Consider the following 18290-nt stretch of genomic DNA (forward strand, 5'->3'; position numbering starts at 1 on the left):
ACAAGTGCTTCTCAGTTTTCCGCCCTTAGGTGGGACAGGATAGGATGGCTGGAGGGGGCTGGAGTTGGGTATTGCCCTTCCATGCAGGTTAGGCTCTGATAAAACTCCAGTAGGTTAGGCACTGGTAAAATAGTTTCTCCTGAGGGCAGATCTTGTTAAGGAGAGCAGGATGTTCATTTTCCCTTGCCCTTGCCAGAAGCAGAGGGGCAGAGCTCCAGAGGTAAAATTCACAAACATGTGGGGTCCCCCTGTGTTTGGGCCCCCCCTGGGCTTTTAAACTCTCCATGTCTGCACAGAGTCTTCAGCAATTCTTCAATGACAGCTTAGCTTTTCCCATCCAGTGCTAGTTTTGTGGAAGTGTCTACACATAGGTTTCTACTGTGGCAGATTTTGTGTGAATCTCTGCATTCACCTGTCTGTCTCTCCAATTTTCAGTGCAGTGGTTTGCCCTGTGACCTCACTTCTCTGACAAGTCTAAGAAGAGTTGTTGATTTTTCAAAGTTTATCCAGCTTTTTAACTTGTTTTTAACATGGAGCGATGACTTCCAAGCTCTTTCCACGCTGGACTGGAAACTTTTTTTTTTGGCTACGCCCCCTGGCTTGCGGGGTCTCAGTTCCCTCCCTGACCAGGGATTGAACCCGGGCCACAGCAGTGAAAGCACCGAATCCTAACCACTAGGCCACCAGGGAACTCCAGTAAGTACTTTTTAGAAATATCTCATTTAATCCTCACCTCAATACTGTGAAGTAATACCATTATTTGATTTTGTAGTGGCGATTCCTGTGGCTTAGCAAGAGTACGTGACTCCCTCAAGTTCACACCATTAGAAAGTAGGATTTGAACTTGGGTCTGTTTGATTACAAAGCCAGTGTGTGTCCCACCCATCTCCCCCCATGTCACCTCCCATAACTAAGCAGGTTCCAGATTGGGCTTCAGGCCCAGAGGCAGACACAAGTCAGAACTAGACACAGGAGCCCAGGCCAAAATGGAGGCTCTTTCCTGGCAGGCAACACAACAGGTCTCTGGAGGTAAGTGCTAAACCGTGATTCTGCCCCTTCCAGCTATGTGACCTTAGGGGAGTCACTTTACATCCTCCAGCCTCAGGTTCTTACTAAGTAGCCCAGGGTCAGGAAAATGGCAGTTGCTTTAAAGAAGGAAATTCTTACTGTTGTTGCTAGGTAGTAGTTAATGTTGCCAGCTGGGAGGCTGCAGGTGCCAACCCTTTCCAGCCCTGGCCAGTAACCAGAGAAGAGGTCAGAGTTGTCAGAGACTCCAGCTGGGATGGCAGAAGGAGGGGAAGGCATTGGAACCTCAGTGCGGAATCATTTTGTTGACAAAGTTATAATGAAATACCCCAGCTCGACTTCCCATGGGGCATACTGGTTACCTCCTCTTCCTGGCTACTGCTCTGGTTGTTACCCAGTGCCTGAGAGCTTGAGAGCACAGTAGGATCAGCCCTTCCCTGGGGCCAGCTGTGCCACCTGGTGTAAGAGAGGAAAAACCTCCTAGATTCAGCTCAGAGCCAACCCTGACCAATTCCAGTACCAACTCTGATGACAGGAATTTCTGCTTCTGATTAAGATGGAGCAACAGAGACTAGATTTACCTTCCCATCTGAAATAACAACAACAAAAGACCCCCCCCCCCCCCACACACACACAAAATGGCACTCAAGACATTGCACATCAGGCAATGACAAACAGTGATCATACTGCTTGGAGAAAGTTGCCAGGCCATGGCACAGGGGTAGGGGAATTCAGGCAGAGCCTGACAGTCTCCTGAATTAAGGAGACATAACTGGGAACCTGGGGGACGCCAGAGAGGCTAGAGTCTGTAGGGAGAGAGCCTGCAAGAGTGAGGGCCCTGGAGATCTGCAGCGGGTACCCCTCCACCCTTCAGCGGAGTATTAATCAACTAGAAATTATCTGAGGCTGCAGAGAGACCCACCCAAAAGGATAAGAGGGAATAGTGCTCAGGGCTCACACAAGCCTGAGAAATAGATCCTGTTCCTCATAGCCTGATAGCCAGAGTGGAAAGTCTCATAATTCAAGGGACATCAATTACAGTACTAAGAAGGGTCTTGGCTGAGTACTGGGGAGTAACCCTAACGAAACACATTTCTGGTCCCATCTATCAAAAAGATGAAACTGTTTCCAAGTAACTTAATTACTTCCAAGAACAAAACTCAAGATTATTTATAGAAATACAAAACTATACAGAACCCAAAAAGGTAAGATTCTGGCATCCAATCAATAATTACTAGGCATGCAAAGAAGCAGGAAAACACCACCCATAATGAACAGATAATCAATCAATTGATACTGACCCAGAAGCAACACTGATGGTAGAATTAATAGATAATAACATTAAAATAGTTATTACAGATATATTTCATATTTTTTAAAAAAAATAAATTTATTTATTTATTTATTTTTGGCTGCGTTGGGTCTTCGTTGCTGCGCGGGCTTTCTCTAGTTGTGGAGAGCAGGGGCTACTCTTCGCTGTGGTGCGCGGGCTCCTTCTCATTGCTGTGACTTCTCTTGTTGCGGAGCACCGGCTCTAGGCGCGCAGGCTCAGTAGTTGTGGCGCATGGGCTTAGTTGCTCCGCGGCATGTGGGATCTTCCCGGACCAGGGCTCGAACCCGTGTCCCCTGCATTGACAGGTGGATTCTTAACCACTGCGCCACCAGGGAAGCTGCCCATTTCATATGTTTAACCAGAAGAAAGGTTGCCTACTTATGTAGAGACATAAATCAACTTAAAAACAAAAACAAAAAAGCGGCACTTCTAAATTTAAATTAAAAACTTTTTTTTAATTTTAAAAAAGATCCAAATAAAACTTCTAGAGATGGAAACTACAATGTCTGAGATACATAATACAGTGGATGGAAATAATGGCAGATCAGTCGTTGCAGAAGAAAAGATCGGTAAACTCGAAGACATAGTTATAGAAACTAAGCAAAATGAGACACAGAGAGAAAAAATACTTTAAAAAAATCCCCAAGATTTTAGTGAACTGTGGGACAACTTTGAACAGCCAAATAGCTATACAATAATATTAAAAAAAAAAAAAAAGGCAACTAAGATTGGAAAGGAAGAAGTGAAACTATCTTTACAGACAATATGATTACGTTTGTAGAAAATCCTATGGAATCTACAAAAAAAGGCACTAGAACTAATAAGTGAGTTTAGCAAGAATGTAGGCTATAAGATCAATATATGAAACAATTATATTTCTATACATTAGCAACGAACAGTCTGAAATTGAAATTTAAAAAATTTCAGTGGCATCAAAAATATGAAATATTTAGGGAGAAATCTGACAAAATACATGTAAGATCTATACACTAAAAATGATAAACTATCGCTGAGATAAATTAGCACCATCCATAAAAAAACTGACAAATTTGACTTTATCAAAATTAAAACTTACAACTTGAAAGACATTGTTCAGAAAATGAAAGGAAAGCCGCAAACTGGGAGAACAAAGACTACATATCTGGCAAAAGACTTGTTTGCAGAACACATAAAGAACTCTCACAAATCAGCACTAAGAAAACAAAAACTAAAATATGGGCAAAGATTTGAACAGACACCTCACCAAAGAAAATATATGGTTGCTAATAAATACGTGGAAAGAAACTCAATATCACGGTCATTAGGAAAATGCAAATTAAAGTACAATATGATACCACTACAGAGCTTTTAGAATGGCTAGAATCAAAAAGACTGACCATACCAGGTGTTGGTGAAGATGTGGAGCAACTGGAACTCTCAGATGTTGTTGGTGGGAGTGTGGAATGGTTTGACCACTTTGGAAAAACAGTTTCTTAGAAAGTTAAATGTATACCTACCATATGATTCAGCCATTCCTCTTCCAATTATTTACCCAAGAGAAATGAAAGCTTTATAAAAACTTGTGCATGAATATTCATAACAACCCTATTTGTAATAGTCCCAAACTGGAAACAATCCTTGTCCCAGGACCAGGAAAAAAGAAGGGCTAGGCCTGTGGATTACTAAGTAGAAGTTTTAAACAGGGGCCTTGTGGGATCAGCGGCTCCTGGGTGCAAATTATGACTGTGCTACTTAAGAAAATGTTGAATTTGGGCAAATTATTTCCCTGAGTGTCAGTGTCCTTATCTGTAAAAGGGCTGGAGCATTTCTTTTCTTTTCTTTTTTTTTTTTTAATGTTTCCAGGTATTTCTTTTCTTTTCTTTTTTTTTTTAAATTATTTATTTATTTTTGGCTGTGTTGGGTCTTCGTTTCTGTGCGAGGGTTTTCTCCAGTTGCGGCAAGCGGGGACCACTCTTCATCGCGGTGCGCGGGCCTCTCACTATCGCGGCCTCTCTTGTTGCAGAGCACAGGCTCCAGATGCGCAGGCTCAGTAATTGTGGCTCACAGGCCTAGTCGCTCCGCGGCATGTGGGATCTTCCCAGACCAGGGCTTGAACCCGTGTCCCCTGCATTAGCAGGCAGATTCTCAACCACTGCGCCACCAGGGAAGCCCTGGAGCATTTCTTGAGTTAGATCCTGGCTCTACCACTTACCTCTCTGGGCCTCAGTTTCCTCATTTGTAACATGGGCCTGATAATAACAGTACCTACCTCATCTGTCTGTTGTGAGGATTTAAGGGTCTAGCAGCATATGCAGAAGGACTGTAGCAGGCTTTTCACCTAATCAGGCTTTGCATCATCGTCACCATGACCTACCTCAAAGGTTTCTTAGAAAGCTTAAACAAGGCTGCTGACGCAAACTGTCTGGCAGAGGTATTATTAGATACAGTCTTCCCTTGGTATCCGCAGGGGATTGGTTCCAGGACCCCTGCAGATGCCAAAATCAGAGGATGCTCAAGTCCCTTATACAAAATGGCACAGTATTTGCACATAACCTATTGGCAATCCTCCTGTATACTTTAAATCATCTCTAGGTTATTTATAATACCTAATACAATGTAAATGCTATGTAAATAGTTGTCAGCATATGACAAATTCAAGTTTTGCCTTTTGGAGTTTTCTGGAATTTTTATGTTCTAATATTTTTGATCCGCTGTAGGTTGAGCTGTGGATGCAGAGTCCGGGGACAGGAGGGCTGACAGTAATTTCAGGGCAGAGTGAGTGACAGATGCTATGATATAGGTGGGGGTGGTGCTGTGAGACTCAGGAGGAAGATAAAATTCCTGCCTGGCTGGGGGATGGGTGTGGAAGGCTTGGGGTAGGGGGGAGTGGCCTTTTCTGGGTCTCAAAGGACTTGTAGAAGTTCCCTGGGTAGAGAAGGGGGAAGGTAGAGAGATGAGTGAAAGCTTGGTGGTGAGAGAGCCTGAGCATGTCTGGGAATATGGAGACTTTTCACTAGGCTGCATGTCTGGGGTGAGGGGCAAGGCATGAGGCTTCGGGGGTGCAGAATGCTTTGCCTGGGGGTTTAAACTCATTCCAGTAGGTGGGGAGCTCCTTTGCCGGTTTACGTGGCAGAATCACCTGAGACATTAAAAAAAAACACAGATACCTGGCCTCACCAGGCAATATTTTCAGTAGTAGGTTTCAGCTGGGACCATGTTTAAAACTCCCCAGGGGATTCTGATGCCCACCCACATATGGGGACAGGGTGTCATTATGCAGGGAGAGGCCCTATTGGAATACCAGATTTGAACAGAGAGCTTGAGAAGGTGGGGAGGGGGTGTGAGAGACCCCTGACTCTGACCCCCAGCCTCCCAACCCTCTCCAAGGGAACTCCACACTTGGAACACCACATTTACTGCCAGGAAATTTCTTGTAAAGATATACACTAACATTACACCTCAGCAATCCCACTCGTCGGTATTTCCCCAAGACATATGAAAGCAAATGTCCACCCAAAGACTGGTAAATAAAAGCTCTATTTGTAATAACCAAAACTTGGAAACGATCCTTATGTCCACCAACAGGTGACTGGATAAACACATTGTGATATATCTATATAATGGGGTACTTCTCAGCAGTGAAAAAGAAGGAACTGTTCATATATGCAACAACATAGATAGATCTCAAAACAAGGTGAATGAAAGAAGTCAGACCAAAAAAACAAGCAAAAAAGAGAGAGTACATAATGTGTGTGAGTCCATTCATATGAAATTCTAGGAAATGCAAACTAATCTCCAGTGACAGAAAGCAGACGAAGGGTTCCCTGGGATGGAGGGTGGTAGAGGGATGAGAGGGCACTTTTGGGGGTGACAGATATGTTTGTTATCTTGGTGGCAGCGGCAATGGTTTGAAGTGTGTATACGTGTGATAAAACTTGTCAGATTGTATAATTTAAACATGTGCTCTTTATTGAATGTTAATTATACCTCAATGAAACTGTTTAAAAAATCTGATGCCAGTTCTGAGCAGTCACGGCCAGTCTGGTCTTTACACAGCATCCCTGCCCCTGTATCTTCATCCTGACTGCCAGTGTGCATTGAGTGGGTTATTATGCACAAGGTACTGTGTGCTAAACACTATATGGAATTTTAAATTTTACCCTCACAGTAGTCTTGTGAGGTGATGCTATATTATTAACTCTGTTTTACATATGAGGAAACTGAAGCTCAGAGCAGTTAAATTACTTCTCCAAGGAAATGGCATCTGACTGAGTCCTCGCCCCAGCATTTACCCCTAATCTAATTCAAACTCTGTTTTAATTGGTTCTTATGATTATACAAACATTGTGATATTTGTGGAAGACAAAATTAAAAAATTTAAATTGCTTTCAATCAACCCCTGTACATTATTGACTCTCCTTCCATGTTTTTTATCCTTATGAAAAAGTATTATTACCACCATAATTCAATAATGTACATAAAAATTTGTTTTCCCTTTCCCTGATCCCAATCTTAAATCTTTACATGTGGTCTTATATTCTTCTACATAAGAAACACCAGTAAGAACAGCTCTTAGGTGATGTTTTGTTTTTAGGCAAAGTCTGAAGAGTAGGCTGCAGGGTGCAAAGTGTGACATGTTTTTTTCCTACTTATCTTGATCTAAAAAAACACAACCTGTTCACTGCTTTAGCGTAAGCCGGAGCCTTCCTGGAACTCCAGTCCAGACCCTGAAATTCCTTGTGACATTTATCATTTTTGACCACCAAGCACCCATTCTCCCTATGTCTCTAGGAAGCAGTTCACTCCCCAGCACCAAGGATAATATGTTCTGATTGGTTTTAGCCAATCCGTACATCCACAGCAATTGTCCAGGGTTGGCCCCGAACCAAGTCAGAGACAATGAAAAACAAGGAGACTTTTTCTGATTCTTGAGAAAGTGCTACCAGGGAGACTCCCTTTTATAGAACAGTACAGGGAGGGACAAGGGGGCTTTTAGTAGAATGATGGTGGGTGGTAGGAAGGCTTTGACTGACACTGCAGAGGTCAGAGCAGAGAGAGGGAGAGACCACTTCCTCATTCTTGATGATATTATTTGAGCCACCTGAACCCAACTAACATTCCTTTTGTTTAAACCAGTTTTCATTCATTTATTTATGTGACCAATTTATACTGACACTGTGTGTTAGACACAGTTTTAGGAGCGATATCTACCAGGTTTTCCATGAGCATAATCCTCAATTTAATCTTAACCTAATCCTCAGTCATAAACTAGAACTCTGGCCCTTTTCTAGTGAAAAGCTTTAGTGTCAAGAAACAAAGGACAAAGGGGGCATTTGTATAAGAGTATGTAAGGTGCAGTAAGTGAAATCCCCTGACTATTACAAGGACTCTATAGCATGGGCTTCAGGAGGTCTACGTGGAGGTGGGCCCCTAAAAATGAGGAATGCAGCCCCCCTCTCATCAGCAGAACTCCATGTCAGGTGCTAAACGTCAGAAATCTCAATGAACGAAGAGATTCTTAAATGACTTATTCCCTGGACAAGCTATGTGACCCCCTTTATAGATCTTTGATAGGTAATCTTCACTGGGCAAATACTATAACCCATATATATTTTACTGGAAAAAAACAGTAAACTCTTTCAAATGTACAGTATATTAGAACTCCTTTCAGATTTAAAATTTTTGATAATTAGAGTGCTAAGTGCACTTTCCTCTTCTTGGTTAAATTCCCCAAGTTGTCATTTTTCCCACCTTGGTGTTATAAGGCTCCTCCTCCACTGCTGACCCCAAGGTGAATCTTGGAGGTGGTATAAAAAGAAGCCTGTAGTTTTTAAAAAATAGTCTTTGTTTAGGTACAACTTATAGAAATAAAAATTCCTCAGTTTCAAGTATAAAATATCATGAGTCTTGACAAATGTATGTAGTTGTGTAACCCCTTCCGCAATTGAGATATAGAACATTTCTGTCACCCCAAAATATTCCTGTGCCCCTTTGAAGTCAGTCCCCTCTTTCTCCTCCCAGCCCCTGGCAACTACTAATCTATCACTGTAATTTTGAATTTCCTGGAATTTCTTATAAATGGAATCATACCATATGCATTCTTCTGTGTCTGGCTTCCTTCACCCCACATAATGATTTTGAGATTCATCCATATTCTTGAGCAGTTTGTTTCTTTTCATTGCTGAGTAAATTCCATTGTATGGATGTACCACAGATTGTTAACCCATTTACCTCTTAATTGGCATTTAGGTTACTTTCAGTTTTTGGCTATTATGAATAAAGTTGCTATGAACATTCACTTATAAGTCTTTAGGTAAATACCTCTCTTGGTAAGTATGTCTTGGGTAAATACCTAGGAATGGGATTACTGGGTTGTAAGTGTATATTTATCTTTACTAGCAACTGTTTTCCAAAGTTGTGCCATTTTACATCTCCACCAGCAGCTTATGAGACTTCCAGTTTCTCCACATCCTTGCCAACACTGGTATGGTCAGTTTTTAAAATTTTTTAGTCATTCTAATGGATGTGCAATGGCATTTCATTGTGATCTAAGTTTGCATTTCTCTAATGACTTGTATCTTTCTGTGTGCTTACTGGCCATTCATATATCTTCTTTGGTGAAGTATCTGTTCAAATCTTTCTCCCATTAAAAAAAACTGGTCATCTTCTTACTTTGAGTTGTAGGAGTTCTTTATATATTCTGGATAAAAGTCCTTTATCAGAAATATGTTTTGCAAATGCTTTCACCCATCTGTGACTTGCCTTTTGCTTTTTTAATAGTGTCTTTCAAAGAGCAGAAATTATTTTTTTTGGTAAAGTTTAATCTTTGCGTTTTTCAAATTCTATGGTTTCTGACTTTTGTGCCTTTTCTAAGAAATCTTTTTGCTTAGCCTAGGGTTTCTCAATTTCGGTACTGTTGTTATTTTACGCTAGAAAATGTTTTGTTGTAGGAGGCTGTCCTGTGTATTGTAGAATGTTTAGCAGCATTCCTGGCCTTTTCCCACTAACTCAGTGGCATCACCCCTCCAGCTGTGACAATTGAAAGTGTCTCCAGACATTGCCAAATGTTCCCTGGGGAAAATTGCCCCAAGTTAAGAAACAGTGGCCTAAACTAAGATAAAACTAATTTTCTCCTACATTTCTTCTAGAAACTTTATAGTGTTAACTCCTATGATTTTTTGGACATATTTTGAGTTAATTTTTGTATTTGATGTGATGGTTGAGATTTGTTTTGTTGAATATGGATACCTAATTGTTTCAGCCCATTTGTTGAAAAGACTATCCTTTCCCCATTGAATTCTCTTGGTCCCTTTATAAAAAATGAATTGACTACGTATGTGTGGGTTTGTTTCTGGACTCTGTTTTAGTCCGTTGATTTATATATCTATCCCTATATCACATCAATATCCATCCCTACATCAAAGTGATTACTGTGGCTTTATATTGTCTTGAAATCAGGTAGCGTAATCCTCAAACTTTGTTCTTCCTTTACAAAATTGTTTTGGTTATGTTAGGACCGTCACATTTTCGTATAAATTTGGCAATTAGCTTGTTAATCTCTGTAAAAGTATTCTGCTGGTGTTTTATTGAGATTGTAGTGAATCTATAGATCAATCTGAGAAGTGATTTCTCAACAATATTGAGTCATCCCATCCATGAACATGCCTTATCTTTCTTTTTTATTTATCATCAGTTTTTGTTCTTTATTTATTTTTTATTTATTTTATTTTTGGCTGCGTTGGTTCTTCATTGCTGCACGTGTGCTTTCTCTAGTTGCAGCGAGTGGGGGCTACTCTTCGTTGTGGTGCATGGGCTTCTCACTGCGGTGGCTTCTCTTGTTGCAGAGCATGGGCTCTAGGCACGCGGGCTTCAGTAGTTGCAGCACGTGGGCTCAGTAGTTGTGGCTCGTGAGCTCTAGAGTGCAGGCTCAGTAGTTGTGGCACACAGACTTAGTTGCTCCGCGGCATGTGGGATCTTCCCGGGCCGGGGCTCGAACCCGTGTCCCCTGAATTGGCAGATGGATTCTTAACCACTGTGCCACCAGGGAAGCCCAACATGCCTTATCTTTCCATTTAAAAATTTCTCTCAGCAATGTTTTATTGTTTCCAGTGTACTGGTTATGGTGATTTTAAAAGTAAGTCCACAGATTATTTAATACACCTCCTTTCCAGAGGTGGAGATGAATTTCCCTCTCTTGGAGTATGGGCTGGACTTAGTGATTTGACTTGCTCTAACAGAATAAAGCAGAAGGGACAGTGTGGGACTTCAGTGACTAGGTCATGAAAAGCACTGTGGCTTTCTAACTGGGTTGCCCTTTCTCTCCTGGATCATTCATTCTGGGAGAAGTCAGCTGTCATGTTGTGAGCAGTCCTATGGAGCATTTCATGTGATGCAAAACTGAGGCCTCCTGCTAAAAGCCACATCAAGCCTTCAGATGACTGCAGCTCTGGCCAACATCTGGGTTGCAACCATGGGAGACCCTGAGCCAGACCATCTAGCAGCTAAGCTGGTCCTAAATTCCTGATCCCTGGACACTGAGATAGGAAATGTCTGTTGTTTTAAACCACTAAGTTTGGGATAATTTGTTATGTAGCAATAGATAACTAATATACATATCTTGCATCTATCTTGATAAATGTGTCAACTAGTCTTTGATGGTTTTTTGATACTATTTAAAAAGATGTTTTAAAAATTTCAGTTTCCAATTGCTTATTGGCAGTAGATAGAAATATAACTGAATTTAGAGTATTGACGTTATATCCTGTGACCTTGCTGAACTCAGTCCTAGTAGCTTAGAAGTCTGTAGATTTGATATGTTAAGAAACTAGCGTGGTTGGGAATTCCCTGGTGGTCCATTGGTTAGAACTCCAAGCTTTCACTTCCGCCTGGTTCAATCCCTAGTCGTGGAACTAAGATCCCGCAAAAGAAAAGAAAAGAAAAGAAAAGAAAAGAAACTAGCGTGGTAGTCCTCAGTTCTGGTTGGTGAGCATTTCTTCCTTCTTCCCTGCAGTGCACTTTGAATAAATAGAGTTCTTACTAATTCTAAGTCTGAGGCCTTTCCCCTCCAGTGCTAGAACCCTTTAGGACAGCCAGCTGCAGGAGTGCATGGCCTTTTACTTTCACAGCTCAACATTAACACATCCCAGTGTGTTAATGGGACTTAACATAACTTGACTTGACTTGACTACCATCCCAGTTTGCTTCACCTCATTCTGCTGGCTACTAACTCACTTCTTTTAATTTCTCTTTTCAGTCACTGGCTTGACCAGGCTCGGATCTCTGCACTTCTCTATAGTGTGACTTCTTTGTCTCCATTTTCCTATCACGTTTTCCCATGTTTCCCAGTTCAAGTTCCCAAGTACGACAATGTGGTGGCCCATCTCATCTCTTCCCTCCATGTCATTGGTTGCCAGGCAGCCCTCTCCTCAGGTGCCCCCTTCTTCCAGTTGGTTCTGTCCACAGGAGACAAAGTTCCATGGTCCGAATGTACCCACTTGGGCTGCGGGGGTTGGAGACCGAGCAACCTCCCTGGAAAGGGGTGTCACAGGGTGGGCCTTTGATGGACACCTCTCATGCAGACCTCTAACCCCAAGCGCTCCTTCCTTCCAAGCCTTGAATCCCTGTGTGACACTGCTTCTCATCCAATCCACGAGAGAAACCCAAACCCCACTTATAGAATTGAACACGTTTATGCTCGACACTGATTATCTGCCTCCTCCCTCCCAAACCCTCCCACCCCCTTCTCTGCTTATTCACAGTCAGAATTGCACGTGCCCAGGAAAATCACGCACTTCAATCCAGGCATCGGCAGATGAGAAAACTGTGGCCCGGAGAGCTCAAGTGACTTGCTCAAGTTCATAGAGAGGCAAAATTTAAATGCAGACCCCCTGACTTTCCCAAGTTAGTGTTTTTTCCCCACTAACCATACTTGGCCCCAGGAGGCACACCACCTCCCACTCCTACTGGGGTCTGATGGCGCAGAGAACTGGTGCTGAGTCCAGTGGATTCAGGTGGCAGCTGTGACTCAGCCTACGCTGTGGGTGGCAGGTGTCCCATCCCACTTAGGATTGGGCTTTAGGGCTTAGTGGGCGAGTGCCTGGGGGGTCCAGGTCCAGGTGTGGCTAGGAGATGAAAGGTACAGAGGCAGGGGGCTGGCTGAGTTGGAGGCAGGACCAATAACCCTATCTTAGTTACCCATGGCTGCTATATCATAAGCTGGTTAGCGTACAAAAATAGACATGTATTCTCACGGTTTTGGAGACCAGAAGTCTGAAAGCAAGGTGTTGGCAGGGCCCCACTACCTCCCGAGATGCTGGGGAAGAATCTGCTCCTGGCCTCTTCCAGCCTCTGGTGCTCGCAGGCGTTCCTTGACTTGTGGCCACATGGCTCCAGTCTCCCACTGTCCTCATGCTTCCTTCTCTGTGTATGTATGTCTTCTCCTCTCTCTGTCCCTCTGCCTCTCCCTTATAAGAACAGTTGGGATGATACTGAGGGCCCACCTGGACAATTCAGGATAAGCTCCACTTCCCAAGATCCTTAACTTAATCACATCTTTTGCCCTATAAGAGAACACTCAGAGGTTCCAGGGATTTGATGTGGATATCTTTGGGGTACCAATTTCACCACCCGACACCACTACCTTCCTTCCAGTGGCCTCTGATCTGTGGGGGAAGGAGCAGCAGGTTCTTTTCTTATTCCATCCTGAGAGTAGAGGGGAAACTGGAGACGTCAAGAGGGAGAACAATTATGGCCTCCTACTTATTTAGTCATTGTAGTAGATTGGGCTGCCATAACAAAATACCGCAGACTCTTTGGCTTAAACCACAGAAATTAATTTTCTCACTGTTCTGAAGGCTGCAACTCTGAGGTCAGGGTGCCAGTGTAGTTGGTTTCTGGTGAGACCTCTCTTCCTGGGTTGTAGACAGCGGCCTTGTTGCCATGTCACCCGCCACATAGCCTTTCTTCTGTTTGTACTTGGGGCGGGGGTGTGGTGGGGAGGCTCTCTAGTGTCTTTTCTTTTGGCCGCATGGGCACGGCTTGTGGGATCTTAGTTCCCTGACCAGAGATTGAACCGGGGCCCTCGGCAGTGAGAGCACGGAGTCCAAACCACAGGACTGCCAGGGAATTCCCTAATGTCTTTTCTTTTAAGGACACTGATCCTTATCAGATCAGTGATCTCATTTAACCTTAATTATTATACTTCCTTAGAGTCCCATCACCAAATACAGCCCCACTAGGGGTTAGGGTATCAACATAGGAATTCTAGGGAGATACATTCAGTCCATAACAGACACTTTTGCTTATGTTCTTATTGAATCATCTCAACTATATTGTCAGGTAGATATTAGTATTCCTATATGACAGGTGAGGGGAACTGAGGCTCATGGATGAAGTAACTTGCCAAGTCACCCCCCAGCTGAGCGTCAGAGTCAGGAGTCAAAACCAGGCTGGCCTGGCTCTGGAGTCCATGCTGATTCCACTGCCCCGGGCTCCACTGGGAACTTCCGAGCTAAGGCTCCAGTTTTCCCCTCCACACGCTGCTGTCACTGCCGCTGCCTTCCACTGAAGTGCAAACTCAGACTTCACAGCTTCTTTACAGCAGGACCTCATCTTCAGCCCTCAAGAACCCCAGATACACTCATGACTCTCAGGTGTCTGGAAGAAGGCAGTCACTGGAGGAAGGAAGACTGGGCCCTTCCTTCTGGGCTTCCCTGTGTCTGTGCTGGCTTGAGCCCAGCAGGGGAGGGGGCGTGGTCTGAGGAGAATGACCTGGCAGTCTTTTCTGGACCTCGGTTTCCTCATCTGTCTAACGGGAGGATTCAGTTAACCTGTAAGATATGTTCATGTCCTGAACCTCTATGATTTAAATTACTGTCATAATGACCAAAGCCCTCATATTCGCACAGCCCTGTCTGGTTAACAAAATGCTTTCGTTCATCACTTACCATTCAAGGAGCCTTTTCTTCCACTCACTGTCACGTGCTTCACCATGTGTTGGGCATTGCTGGGCAATAGAGGGCCCAGAGAGACAGAGGGAGCCCCAATTCCTGTCTTCGGGGAACTGCTAGTGCAGGTACAAAGGCAGGTATAAAGGGAGCGGTGGGTAAGAGGTGTGTAGGTGAACAAAGAACGCTGGGTGCTGAGTGAGGGCGCTCAGAGAGGGGTGGTGCTGCAGGTGACCCCGCATCCTGTAAAGCAAAGCAAAGAAGGCCTTTTTTATTTTCCAAAGAAGGCATCTTGTCTCCATTCTTCAGACAGGGAAATTAAGGCTCGCAGAGAGAAATGACTACCTAAGGCCACCCAGCCAGGAAGTGGCCAGGCCTGCCTTCATTCCAGGTCCTTCTCTTTTGGCACAGTTGGCCCTTCACTGTAGGGGACACTGTGGTGGAGGATGGGAAGGAATTTGAGCCGGATACTGAAGACTCCTGTGAAGAGTTCTCAGTCTGGTGGGGAGGTGGACACATCAACACCCACTCTTGATTGGCGGTGAGCACTGCTTGGCCACCTTATGAATGTCTGGCCTTAGGCTGGGGCTCAAACAAAGGGTTTTCTGGCCCCCGGGGGAGCTGTAGCCTGCTGGGGTGATGACACATACTAGGGCAAGACCAGTGACGATCCACAAAAAGTCCCAGCCTGGGCATGCCGAGGGTTTTCCACTCAAATAAATTAATGGCCTCGGACATTCATTCATTTATCCACTGAATTCACCCACTCATTTGTTCTTTTATTCAGTCACCAGATAGTATTGAGGGTACCTGTGTACCCAGCCCTGTGCCTGTTTGGGTGGGGGGCGGTCTTCCCTCCCTCTCTGAACACTGGTCCTGAGCCCTCAGCACCTGGGCTGCAGCCCCGCGCCTGCATGTGTGTACGTGCCTGTTACTCATGGTCTAAACACCCGCAGGGCAGGGGCCTGGCCTCACTCCTCTCTAGCTGACAAAGCGGAGACTATACCAGGCTGTTTGGCGCCTTGCCTCAGAGCTTCTGTCTGCTGCTCCCAGGGTTCCTCCTCCAGGAATGGGGGCTCTAGGCCAGGTTGCAAGGGTGGGGGGAGTGTGTGTGTGTGTGTGTGTGTGTGTGTGTGTGTGTGTATGTGGGCACAAGGGCCGCACTCCCTGGGTCTGCTGATCAGCTCCAAAGCAGAATCACAATCACAGGGAACAGCCCTCACCCCACTGTAATGATTAGAAAAGTGAGGCAGCCACTCCCTCCCCTCCCCTACAACTGGAAGGGGGCCTCGTCTCTTAGCTCCCTGTTCTGTGGCTTTCACATCTATCCCGGGTGGTCCTCTGGCCTGCTTTGATGGGGGATGGGAGGTCCCTCTGCACTGGGCTGGTGTGGTGGGGGAGGGCAGCCGCTCCCATCCAGGGGACATTCCCTCCCAAAGTGCTTTTGATCTCCAACTAGCCTGGCCCCATTCTCTTCTCCCATCTGCCCCAGGATTGCCTTGCATGGAGGACAAAGTGAGGGTCCGGGGAGTGAATAGGAGGGATAATCCCAAAGGATCATTCTAGGGTTCATTCTCCAGCCCTCCTTGACTTTCAGAACCTGGGTGGCTCCTGGGGAGCCCGAACGTACGCGTGCATGTGTGAAATCAGATGGGAACACGGGTCTGTGGGGACAACACACAAGCGCATGCGCGGGCGGGGCTACCTGTGTGTGTGCGGGATTGTGAGCGCCCACGAGGGAGGGCATCCTCTGGGCATGGGTACGTGCAGAGGTGGAGCCACGGATGGCTTGAGAAAGCTTTGATCTCCCTCTAACCTCTATCGGCGCCTCTCCCTTCCTTTGATGTGGACTGGACGATCTTGCGTAAAGAGCTGCTTGGAGACAGATCCATCTGGGTTGACTCCTAGATAAGACATTCCGGAGCGCAGACTTGTGTACTTGAGTGCTCTTGTACATCAAATTCCGCTTAGAGGGCCTGGGGCACAGTCCCCGTCCTCACACTGGGGGTGGGGGTGAGGTCGGGGCAAGTACAAAGGGGGCCCTGGCCTCGCTTCTCTCCTGCAAAAGACACGATCGTGCCTTTCACTAGTCGCCTCGCCCCCACCCCTGTGGGACCGGGGCAGTCCCTTTGTCTGGGCCTCAAGACATCCAGTCGGCCACACAAGGACCCCGCCTCCATCCCGGGCCGTAGGGGCCCTGGGGAGGCCGCGGGAGGGTAAGCTGCGGGTGGAGGAGACCAGCCTGGCCCGGACGGTGTGCTCCTGGGCCCCTGCCCACCCCGCCCCCCGCTTCGTTCCTTGGGGCACCCCCCAACCCTGGCGGGGAAGGGGGTGGGGGTGGGGCGGCGCGGCAGGTAGCGGGCAGGCCCCGCTCCGCTGCAACTCCTCCTTTGTACCTGCCGGGACACGCAGCAGACCAGCGACGAGAGCTACGTGCGGCAGCCCTCGGGGGCGGGGCGGGGGACGTCGGCCTCCCTCCATCTCCCCTTCCCCCATCTCCCCTCCCCCGACCGCTCCCGCCTCCCCGCCGGCCCGGGGCCTCCCGGGCGTCTCTGGGCACCTGCTGCATCCCGCCCCTCCCCCGCGCACCACCCTCGTGGTGCTCGCAGACCATCCCCGGAGCCAGGCTTGGCCGGCCAGTCGGGGTTCAGGCGACCCTTCTGCACGCGGTGCCCGCCTTGTCTCCCCCTCCCAGCGCCTGACCAACTCGCACCCCCAGGCCTGGCTCAAAGGCTGCTTCTGGGAAGCTCTCTCAGTTTTAGTCACTCTCCTCGGGGTGTCCTCTGGGCCCTGATCACTCAGGTCGAGGCTCGTCTGACTTCAAGATCCAGGGTGGGGCCCGGCCCAGGCCCGACCGCCGTACATACAAGTGTCTTCCCGAGGGGAGTGAAGGAGTGAAGTTGGAGACGGGCAGGAAGGAAAACCGAGGTTTCCCGAGCCAGGCGTGGCCCTCTCCACGGCCCGAGCTGAGGTCTGAGCTTCCCTGTGAGCCCCGACTACTGACCCTGGGGCCTCTTCGGTGCCCTGAGACCCTCCACTTACGTGACCTACTCAGCCCCACCTCTGGCCTCCCAGCCTTTGTTCAAGCTGTTCCTTCTGCCTGATACGCTCCCTCTCCAGCCGCAAGTGCAAACTGGACCCTTCCAAGGCCCGTCTCTCCCGGAGCAGCAGTACCTGATCCTTGGGGTTTGTCATCAGCGCAACCGACTTTTGTGCCTGGTGCTGTACACATCATGTTGCATTTTCCCCTCGTTGTGACCCTGCAAGATAGTGAGTTGACAGACTTCAAGTGGCTGACCTGGGGTTTGAGCTCTGTGCTAGAAAGACATCGAACACCAAAAGACATCCAAAGCATGCTTTCTCCCACCCCACACTGTTGCCTTGCTCTCCCAGGCCTTCCCCTGGGGACAACTGTTCCTCTGAACCGCTCACCATCTCCTTGTGTTCAGGCCAGAGCAGAGCAGGGCTGGGATGCTTGTTCTAGGGCTAAGTCAGTCTGGGTGCCCTGTGGTTTTGGGCCTCCTTGGGGAATTTCAGGGGTGAACGTGCTGGGCTGCTGGACGTGGTGAGAGGTGAGGTGGGAGCCGAAGGCATGTGGGGCTTGGGGGTGGGGAAGGCAGCAAAAGGTGGTGGAGATGCTTTCCCAGGGAAAGCAAGGGCTAGTTTGAATGACAGAGGTTCCCTGGGGAGCAGAGGAAAGCTCTGAGGATGGGAATGTGGGAAGAGGAGGGTGAGAAGGGCGGGGAGGAAACTGCTCGTGGGGCCCCAACTGCAGCAGCCCTTTCAAGTCCTGCTAAACCCGTAACAATGAAAGGAACTGACCTGGGACACCACAAGCAAAGGATGATTAACGTAATTCACCGAGGAAATACAAAAACCTTATGAAAATGTTAGAAATCCCGAAGTACAAATGAAAAGGAGATTCCGGCTTTTTTTACCTATAGAATTGGTCAAGACAAAAAAATAATGAAAACACCAGATGTGGGTAAAGCGTGGGGAAGTCAGTG

The 18290-nt window shown here is 46.6% G+C and overlaps 1 long non-coding RNA gene across 4 annotated transcripts; it reads right to left on the minus strand.

The window, feature by feature from the left end:
- Positions 1-2442: 2442 nt before the first annotated feature.
- LOC130707078 (uncharacterized) lies at positions 2443-17863 on the minus strand. 4 transcript variants are annotated; one of them, XR_009007074.1, is made up of 5 exons: positions 17716-17863; positions 17458-17543; positions 15989-16342; positions 14284-14526; positions 2443-2652 (listed from the first exon to the last, which is right to left on the minus strand). It is a non-coding gene; the product is annotated as an uncharacterized LOC130707078 (long non-coding RNA). The 4 variants fall into 4 exon arrangements; XR_009007069.1 differs by lacking the exon at positions 2443-2652 and adding an exon at positions 12102-14166 and having other exon boundaries at positions 15989-16187; XR_009007070.1 differs by lacking the exon at positions 2443-2652 and adding an exon at positions 12102-14166 and having other exon boundaries at positions 16100-16342.
- Positions 17864-18290: the final 427 nt, after the last annotated feature.

Source organism: Balaenoptera acutorostrata, chromosome 1 (assembly GCF_949987535.1).
Source record: "Balaenoptera acutorostrata chromosome 1, mBalAcu1.1, whole genome shotgun sequence".
Lineage (NCBI taxonomy): Eukaryota > Metazoa > Chordata > Mammalia > Artiodactyla > Balaenopteridae > Balaenoptera > Balaenoptera acutorostrata.